The sequence below is a fragment of the Peromyscus californicus genome, unplaced genomic scaffold, assembly GCF_007827085.1.
Source record: "Peromyscus californicus insignis strain IS unplaced genomic scaffold, ASM782708v3 Scaffold_20__1_contigs__length_68692818, whole genome shotgun sequence".
In the NCBI taxonomy this organism is placed as follows: domain Eukaryota; kingdom Metazoa; phylum Chordata; class Mammalia; order Rodentia; family Cricetidae; genus Peromyscus; species Peromyscus californicus.
In genome coordinates this window covers 51,892,223-51,901,086 of record NW_026294503.1, presented here as the reverse complement: position 1 = coordinate 51,901,086, position 8,864 = coordinate 51,892,223, and the positions used below count along the sequence as shown (strand labels likewise).

Below are 8,864 nucleotides of genomic sequence, written 5' to 3'. Positions count from 1 at the left end.
TTTCAATGTCAACTTGACTCAGCCTAGAGTCACCTGAGAAGACACTTTAGGTGGAGTTATTGCCCAGATCAGATTGTCCTGTGGGTATGTCTGTGGGGGACTGTCTTTACTCTTAACTGATGTAGGAGGGCCCAGCCCATTGTGGAGGGAAGCAGGGACAGTTGAAGAGGGTAAATGGTGGGTAGGTATGATCATTGTGGACCAGTACAGAATTCTCAAGAATGACGAACAACATTTTAAAGAGATAACATTTGAAACTTTCCCCTGTATGAAGCTCACAAGTAAATAGCAATCAGATTCTTCGGGTCTACTTAATATAATATGTGTAATATACAGTGTGACTATGTGATGTTCAGGGGGAGTCAGACTTTTCAACCACGTCTTGGAATGCACAGGTGTCAAGGTAAAAACGATAGAGTGAGAGGGCCCCAAATTAGGTTCAGTTTCAGAAAAGACACCAGACTAAGGATCCAGAGAGGGGAAAAAAGACTTGGGTGAGATGGAGGCCTAACAGTAAAATATCGGTCTAAGTATGCAAAGTGCTTGTGCCAGGGCCTTTGGGTTTCCCCAGGGGAAAATGAAGAGAAATGCTGGTACAGCCAGTGACAGGCTATTTGAGGACAGGCAAGGGGAGTGGGCGAGAGATCAGTGAACAACACTGTGGGAACCAGATTGTTGTCAACTTGACACAAGCTGGGGTCTTCCAGGAAGAAAGAACCTCAACTGAGAAAGTGTTTCCATCAGATGGACCTGTAGGCAAGCCCGTGGGCCGTTGTCTCCACTAATGGTTGATGTGGAGGGCCCAGTCCATCCTGAATAATGCCACCCCTGCGTAGGTAATCCTGGGTGCTATAAGAAAGCAAGCGAAGGGAGCAAGTCAGTAAGCAGCACTCCTCCATGGCCTCTGCTTCAGTTCCTGCCTTGAGCTCCAGCCCTGGCTTCCTTTCGTGATGAACTGTAAACTGTAAGGTGAAATAAACCTCTTCCAAGGCAGGTTGCTTTGTGCCATGGAGTTTATCTTGACAGAAAGCAAACTAGGACAGAAGCAAAAGTTATGTAAAAATAAGACTCACACCGCAACCGATGGGAAGATACTACACAGAGGCCCAGACACAAAGGCTGACAGTTTGGTAGTCACTGGGAAAGTTAGGTTTACAAATGCCCCCTGAGCCAGTGACCTCCGTCCTTGGTTTATCCTCTGAAGCCCTCTTATGTGTGGGGACAGGCTAGGGGACTTTTCTGATTATGACTATGGACTGTTTTGCTTAACTGACTGAGGCCATTTCATGAAGTTCTCTGTGGAAGTCCCGCACACTGAGCCGGATATCTGTAGAGTAACAGATGTCTCTGCAAGCCATGATTTATATGCTAAATTAAATGTTCTCCAATATGATTAACAGCCATATCTCTCCTTCACAAATGAAGAAACAGAGGGTCTGAGAAGTTAAGTGAGGGTCCACTTCACAGAACAAGGAAGAGGAGGGGTGTGTGGAGACCAAGGTCTTCCCAAGAAGCATTCTTTTTGCTTTTAGTTTTAATGATTGGAAAGTTCAAACATATGTAAAAACAGGAGAATTGGATCATGAACTCCCTGCGCTCCCTCGGCATTCACAAGCTGGATCAGCAGCCAGGCCTGTTTTTGCTGTGCCTCCACCCACCTACCCCATCCTGTGTGGTTATTTTTGAAGCAAAAATCCTAAAGAGAATATGATTTCATCTTTAAGGACGTAATTCAGAAACATAAATTCTTCCTTTGAATAGAGTCCCCGGCGGATTAATTCATAATATTCCAGCTCCATTCTGAGAATTTCAACCACCAGTTTCTACGATCATCAAACACACTGTGGGTGTCTGCATTTTCTGTGCATTCGTAAGTGCTTTCTAGCAACCGATATCTTCGTGCCTGTGTGTGTGCTCAAGACTGCGGGCACACACACAGGCAGCTGTGCCGGGGGTTTGGTCCGCGTGTCTGTTGGTCCTTTAGTTGCTCTGTCTCATAACTTCGTTCTTCCTCGTAGAGAGTTTGTTGGAGATTCACTCACTCTAAAGCACTTCCCTGTATTTCTCAGGGCCTGGATTTAAAAAAAAAAAATTCAAGAATTTTTTTTGACAATTTCACACACACACACACACACACACACACACACACACACACACACACACACACTGCACTCTGCTTATTGCCACCCTCAATCCTCCCTTATCTCCCTCACGCTAATTATTATCCTTTGGCTGGGAACCAGACCAACGGGAGATTTTCTCCGAGGCCGTGATAAAATGACAAGGGAACGTCAATTCTGTGTCCTCGTCTAGGAGCAGACTTGGCAAAGCTGGTCTGGGGATGGAGTCCGTTGCCTTGAAGCAGTCAAAGCTGAGACTTCTGGGGACCCGTCTTCCCCCCACCCCCAGCTGTGGATATCAGTCCTAAGGCAGCTGTGTCTGAGGGATCATGTGTTCTGTCTACCAACATTGTCTGATTCTGCTGCCTGCTCCCCTTGGACATTTTCCCCCTACAAGCAGTATATAAAGTGCTATACTTCTTTATAAACTGGCTTCGCACACGGCATCAGCTTACACAAGACCTCCTGTTCCCAGCTATTGCTTTTGCCTTCACTTCTCCCCTTCTTTTTTCCTCATTCTCTGTTCTGCCTCTGGAAACCTCACCATTCAGGACCCTATTCCTGCAGATCTGAGTCACCCATCCACTGCACAAGCCATTTTCCCACATTCATTGTGACCCACTGAGGTCAGCCAGGGCTGACTGTGTGGCCGTAGGTTAGGGACTGTTAGAGAGCCTGGTGGGTTCATCAGCATGTAGGTATACACACAACAGAAGAGAGTGCATCCCCGTCTCCCAGAATCCATCAGTAGTCCACAGGGAAGGGTAGGCCTCTCCTTGATTTATAACTGGTTATTTGTAAGTCCAGCCTTGTACAGGTTCACTGTAGGCAGCCACAACTGCTGTGAGATCATGATGGCATTGGCTATATCATGCCTGGAGACAGCTTTTCACAGCCCTCTCCCTTTTTACCAGCTCTTACACCCTTTCCTCTCCCTCTTCCACAATGTCCCCTGAGCCTTAGGGAGGGGTGGTGGTGATATGAATCATTCTATTTAGAACTGAACACCCAACCATCACTGCTCAGCACCTTGAGCCGTCTCTGTACTCACTACTGTTTCCTGGAAAGAGAATCTTGTCTAACTAAGACAGTCAGCAGTGTTTGTCTACGGGTGTCAACATAAGTGTTTAGAAGGAAGTATGGTGCTAGGTCAATTCAGCCAAGCAATAGTAGTAAGCTCTCTCCTAGTACCTAAGACATCCTCAACCAAAGACTTTTAACTGGATTGACAGTACCAAGCATGAATTCTTTCTTGTGGAATGGGCCTCAAAACTAGAGGATATCACTTGTCCCTGTAACAGTTGAGCTACCATTGCACCAGCAGGTACATCATGCCTAGCGGGCTGGTATTTTAAATCACAGGGTTCTTGACTGGGTGAGACCATTGATGTCTTTTCTCCCCTGGCAACCTGCACAGCCTCCTCAGGTGCTGGGATCTCTAGGTGCCTGGATTTCGCTGACTGCGTTGTCATGGTATGATTTGGGTTATTCACATGCCCTGTACAATTCCTGGAAACTGAAGGCTCAGATATGTGATTATATTTTGTTGCTTTTGCTTTGCTCTGTCAGGGTGGAGGCATTTCTTGGGTACCATATCGCATCTCTACAGTAAATTGTACCATATCTGCATGACCCTAATTTTATGTCAACAGTTATTAGTATTTATTGTCTTACAACCATTGACAATGAGACCTGAAGCAATATGGTATTCCGATTTTGTAACTTCTCACTTTATAAGGAGAATCTCCTGCTCATGGCAGCATGTTGCCTTGAGGTAAATTCAGACACAGGAAGACAGGAACACAGATAGCTTCCTGATAAGGGTTTCAGGTTAAATACATCCCTTGCCTGCGGTCCTCCGCAGTTGGTCGATGAGATTTGTTCAGTGATACTGCAAGCTTACAGATTTAAATGTCTGATGTTTCCCAATTCCCGGTGCTTCAGGTCTTTATTGATCTCAAGGTTGTTTTCTGAGGAAGCTTCCATGAGCAGGAGTACCTCTGGCTGCTTCCACTGCCGGGTCTGAAGAGAAATGCTGGGCTCCAAAACAGCTCCTGCCCTGTGCTTGCCATGGCTGGTTCTTGGGGCTCTGCTTTCTTTCAGGAAGAAATGTTTCAACTCCTAAATAAAGCTATATATATGCTCTGAATAGCAAAGTTAGAGCACTGAGAAAGGAAAAAGACTCGGCACACACTCATGCACACAGACCAAACTCACACAGAAGGGCTTTTACCTGTGTGATCACCGCGGTTAACACCAGTTATCCAGGGCATCAGGACTGGCGGCAGAAAAGAAGGTGATGATGATCTTGGAAAGAAGGAAGAAAGAAAGGGAGGGAGGGAGGGAGGGAGGGAAGGAGAGTAAAGGAGGGAGGGAAGAGGTAGGGAGGAAGGAAAGAAAGCAAAATGGAAGGAAGATAAAATTAATGAAAGAAGGAAGGAGGGATGGAAAGGAGGGAGAGCAGAAAGCAGAGAGGGTGGGCAGGCAGGCAGTGGGTCATGTTTTATGGACTGAGGCATATAATTGATTGAACTTTTCTCATCTACTGGCCAATAACTTAATAAACACCATTTTTAAAGGAAAGAAATACTGGCAAATCCATAGAGAAAGTAGGTCAATGGCTTGCCGTGGCTGCAGGGATGGGAAGTGACTGCTAATGAGGCGGGGTTTCTTTATGGGCTGATGAAAATCTCCTGGAATTAGACTGCGGCGATGTGAGTGCCTGTGTTTTTCATAAGGTAAACTCTACGGCATGGAAATGACTCCTCAGTTTAACAAAAAGGAATTAAGAATCAGTTCCCTTAGCTCTGGAATGCAAACCTGAGAGCCTTGACAACTGAATTTGGGTGTACGGCCATAATTGGCCATAATTGGGGACTTCAGGCATCTGAGAGTCTGTGGCTGGAGCTTAGATAAACTAGTCTCAGAAGGTGGCACGTGATGTTCTACTTGGTTGTCAGACAGTGCATACGAGCTACAGAGCAGCATCAACAACAACAAAATTAAATACGTGGATCTCTGTGTAACGTGAGAAAACAAATAAGATCTATAGCCCTGTTCCACGCCCATTTCAATACATTTGTGTTTGTGCACAAGGGTTGCCTGTTTCTCAGCTGTTCACATCACTCTAACCGCACATGTTGAGCACATCAGTGCAGATGTGGAGGAGAGACGCAGGGATGACTGTGAGGCTCCCTCATGGAACAGAAGGCAATTGAGACAGGGGGAGGGGGTGGTGGCCCCAACTTGCAGAGCTGAGCACGTAACGAGCAAGCTGTGAACAGTGGGTAGAGGAGCTCTCTCCACACCTGCAGACCAAAAGCAAAAAGAAGAATGACAGCCTCAATTCGGCTCCAACCTGGATGCCATCTCTCCCCCAGGGCATCGGAGAAGGGCAAGTGCGTTTGCTGAGCCATGCCTTCAAAAGCCTCTCCTGTGCCTGTCTCAGTATCCTTCTCACAAGGAGCCTAGGACCCCACCTCCCCCATTCTCATCTCTCAGCCCCAGAACGGCCCCGGTTCTCCGAGCACTTGTCTTTCTTCTCTTCGGAGAGCAAGTTCTGTGTTCCCAGCAAATCACCCACTTGTGCCGCTATTGTCTGCTGTTCTCCTATCACCGACAGACATCCAAACAAGCTCTGCACAGAGACTCCCAGGAGCCAGGCTGGCAGACGGAGCCGGAGCCGGAGGAAGCCCTGTCTCATCGGCAGCAGCGGTGGCAATGGGGACTTGCTCCGCTCTTGAGGGTCAGGTCATGCTCCTGGCAGCCCCCTTCCATGCTCCTGGGACCAGAAAAAAGCCACCCCCTTTATTTCCCTCCCCCAGCTTTCTCCTATCTTTTCTTCTCACTCCTTCAGCCCTGAAGTTCTTGCGTAGCCAAGTCCCTGTGTTATAGTCTAATCTGTGGAAACTTGTGTAATTTCTTTCTTCAGTTGAACCTGGCTATTAGAGCAGGTAGCACCAAAGAGTTACAGCCCAGAAAACGGATCCTCAAGATGGGATTCTGGGCTTGATTTGGTCACATCCTTTGCCTTTAATGTGACATTGAGCTCAAATGCACTGGGCTGACAGCAGTGCAGAAGTGAGGGTGGGTTGCAGGGCGCCGGGGCGGGGTGGGGGGTGTCATCAAATGCTGCAAGGGACCAAATGGCTGTGTCACCTGATCACCATGGTGTAGTGGTGTATTTACCTGATGACTACATGCATGGAGGGGTAAAGGCTAGCTTTCCCCACACTGGAGAGTTATGGGTAGGGAAGGCACACAACTTGAGACCGTTGAAGTTCAGTTTGAATCATAATCCAAGGGAATTTCATAGCTGCTTCAATGTCATGTTCTTTCCTTTGATGGCAGGAGGATTCTGGGTAGGCAGAGAGAGGCAAGGTGTATCTGCCCAGGTTTCAGATTGCCAGTATGATTTCAGTCCACACGGCTACTGACCATCTTCTGTAAGAGTTAGACAGCTGACTGGGGAAATGCTGAGTGCTGAGACTCGAACAGGCTGCATCTGGAAGTAAGGCTGGAAACCTTTCCTTAGAGTTAATTGATGTTTATTTAAGTGTACTTTAATGTGTGCTCATGTGAAAGCACATACAGGACAGGTGCACAGTTTCCCACAGAGGCCAGAAGAGGGCTGGAGAGGCCCGGGAAATGGAGTTAGAGACGGTTTTTAGTTGCCTGGTGTGGGTGCTGGGAGCTGAACCTGAGTCCTTCGCAAGAGCAGCGCATGCGTGTATGCGCAGAAAGACGGGGCTGTTGAACTCCCGATCCTCTCTGCAGATCCGTTGCCAGCAGAAGTCATTCTAATGCGGAGAAGTTCAGCTAACCTGTCCGTGTTTGGCAACATTGCAGTGTGCTCCCCTAGGTCAGCTGACTTGCAGAATGATGTCAGTCTCACCATCACGAGCCCTCTCGGTGTTCCACCGCCTATGGGAGAATCTTTGCCTCCATCCTGCAGAGGGACAAGTTTAAAGTCTGGCCTGAGAGGAGGAGAGAGCACAGCATATGGTGTGGAAAAAAAAAAAAAAACATGAGATTTTGCTCATTTTCACCAGCAGAAATGTGAGGAATCTATGTGGAAATGAGCTTGAAGGGTGTCAGACCAATGAGGATTGAAGGCAAATTGAGATCAACCATGTTTCTGAGTTGCAGTGCCCCTGCCCCCCGGCAGAGATTCCAAGAAGATGGAAGTGTTTCCAGGTATTTTCTTGATTGATTGATCATTGGTTAGTTGAGCCCACCAGTGACTTAAAGTCATTTGAGACACCAAGTGTCTCCTGGTATAATAACAGCAATAGTGGGAGATTCCTGACATCAATCTCTGCCTTACACACACACACACACACACACACACACACACACACACACACACACACACCACAGACCACACCTTGATGTCATAAAAATAAAAACAGTGTTCCAAAGCTTGCAAAGCAGTTTGAGGAAAGGCTTTCCCACGGTGCAGTTTTCCTTGCTTGTGAAGGGACACAGCAAGCTTCCCATAAACAGCACTCCTCTTTCCTGGCTCCACAACTGCAATTTGATTTATAAAAATTCAATTTACACAGAACTTCCAAGAGAGACATTTGTTGTGGAAAGTGGGGTATTTGACATTTGGTCCCGAGATCAATATGTCTGGGGACTGTTTGGAGTTGAGGACAAATGGCAGTGGGCTGGATCACCATGGGCACAGGTGGGCCTCCGAGCTGCGCCAGCCCAATGGCGGGCAGCGAGAGGTTTCCCATTACACACCATCGGGTCAGCGGCAAGCAATAAATCCGTGCGGGGCCAGCACCCAGCCAGGCAGTTTCAGGAAGTCTATAAAGCGTGTATTTACAGAACTGTGCCAAATTGTTATGGGGATTTAAAAAAAAATCAATCCTCTGATCTATCTACTCTTGTAGAAAGCCTGCCTCATAGGAAATGACCAATGACTACTGTCCAAAATAATGATGATGAAGATAATAAGACCACCGTGCGTCACTGTCGGCAGCTGTGATCTTCAAACACAGTCTGGACTATCTCCATCCGTGTTCGAGCGCGCCGGCTCCGACCCCTCTGGGCTTCAGGTGTGTCATGTCAGACGTGTCCCTTTATTCAACCGTATATAGATTTTCTCGAGTTCTGGGAAAATGCTCCAAGACACATATTTGACCCTTTCTTCCTCTGTCCAATCACGGAAAGAAAAATGTTAGCCAGATAATATTGAAACGTGTGAAAGCTATGGAGTCTAAATGGATGAAAATTGAGTAATTATCTTTCGGGGAAATTTTGCAAAATGAATCATCCAATCATCACTTTCAAGGCATGGATGTGTGCAGGAGAGTTGATGCTGCAGCAAACCAGGCTGGAAGTAAGGAGTTGGATGCGGGGGGGGGGGGGGGGGGGGGGGGCTCTGAGGATGCAGGGCATTGCTCCTGAGAGACCCCAAGCATCTAACAGCAGCTGCAGAGATGGGTATGCACCTTTCTTCAGGGGTTTGAGATGAAGCAGTTGCTGTCAGAGAGAAAGGGACACTTTTGGAGCAGGGTGGAGGCTTGTAGCACAGGGCCGACCGTATGCACAAATGGTGTTGTCAATAGAGCATGAAATACTGGACCAGGGGAGGCCTGTTCTTGTGTGCTGCCCAGTCCTGGCCTGTGTCAGCATCCCTGGGTTTTGTATGAAGCTGTGGTAATATCCTTCAGATGTGCATCCATTTCACTGATTATCTCACAGTTCCCATGGGTCAGCAGGTAGGGTACCGAT

The 8,864-nt window shown here is 47.5% G+C and overlaps 1 long non-coding RNA gene across 1 annotated transcript; it reads left to right on the top strand.

Moving 5' to 3' along the window:
• Positions 1 to 4,885: 4,885 nt before the first annotated feature.
• LOC128116312 (uncharacterized) lies at positions 4,886 to 8,453 on the top strand. Its single transcript, XR_008220429.1, has 3 exons — positions 4,886 to 5,865; positions 7,175 to 7,316; positions 8,021 to 8,453. It is a non-coding gene; the product is annotated as an uncharacterized LOC128116312 (long non-coding RNA).
• Positions 8,454 to 8,864: the final 411 nt, after the last annotated feature.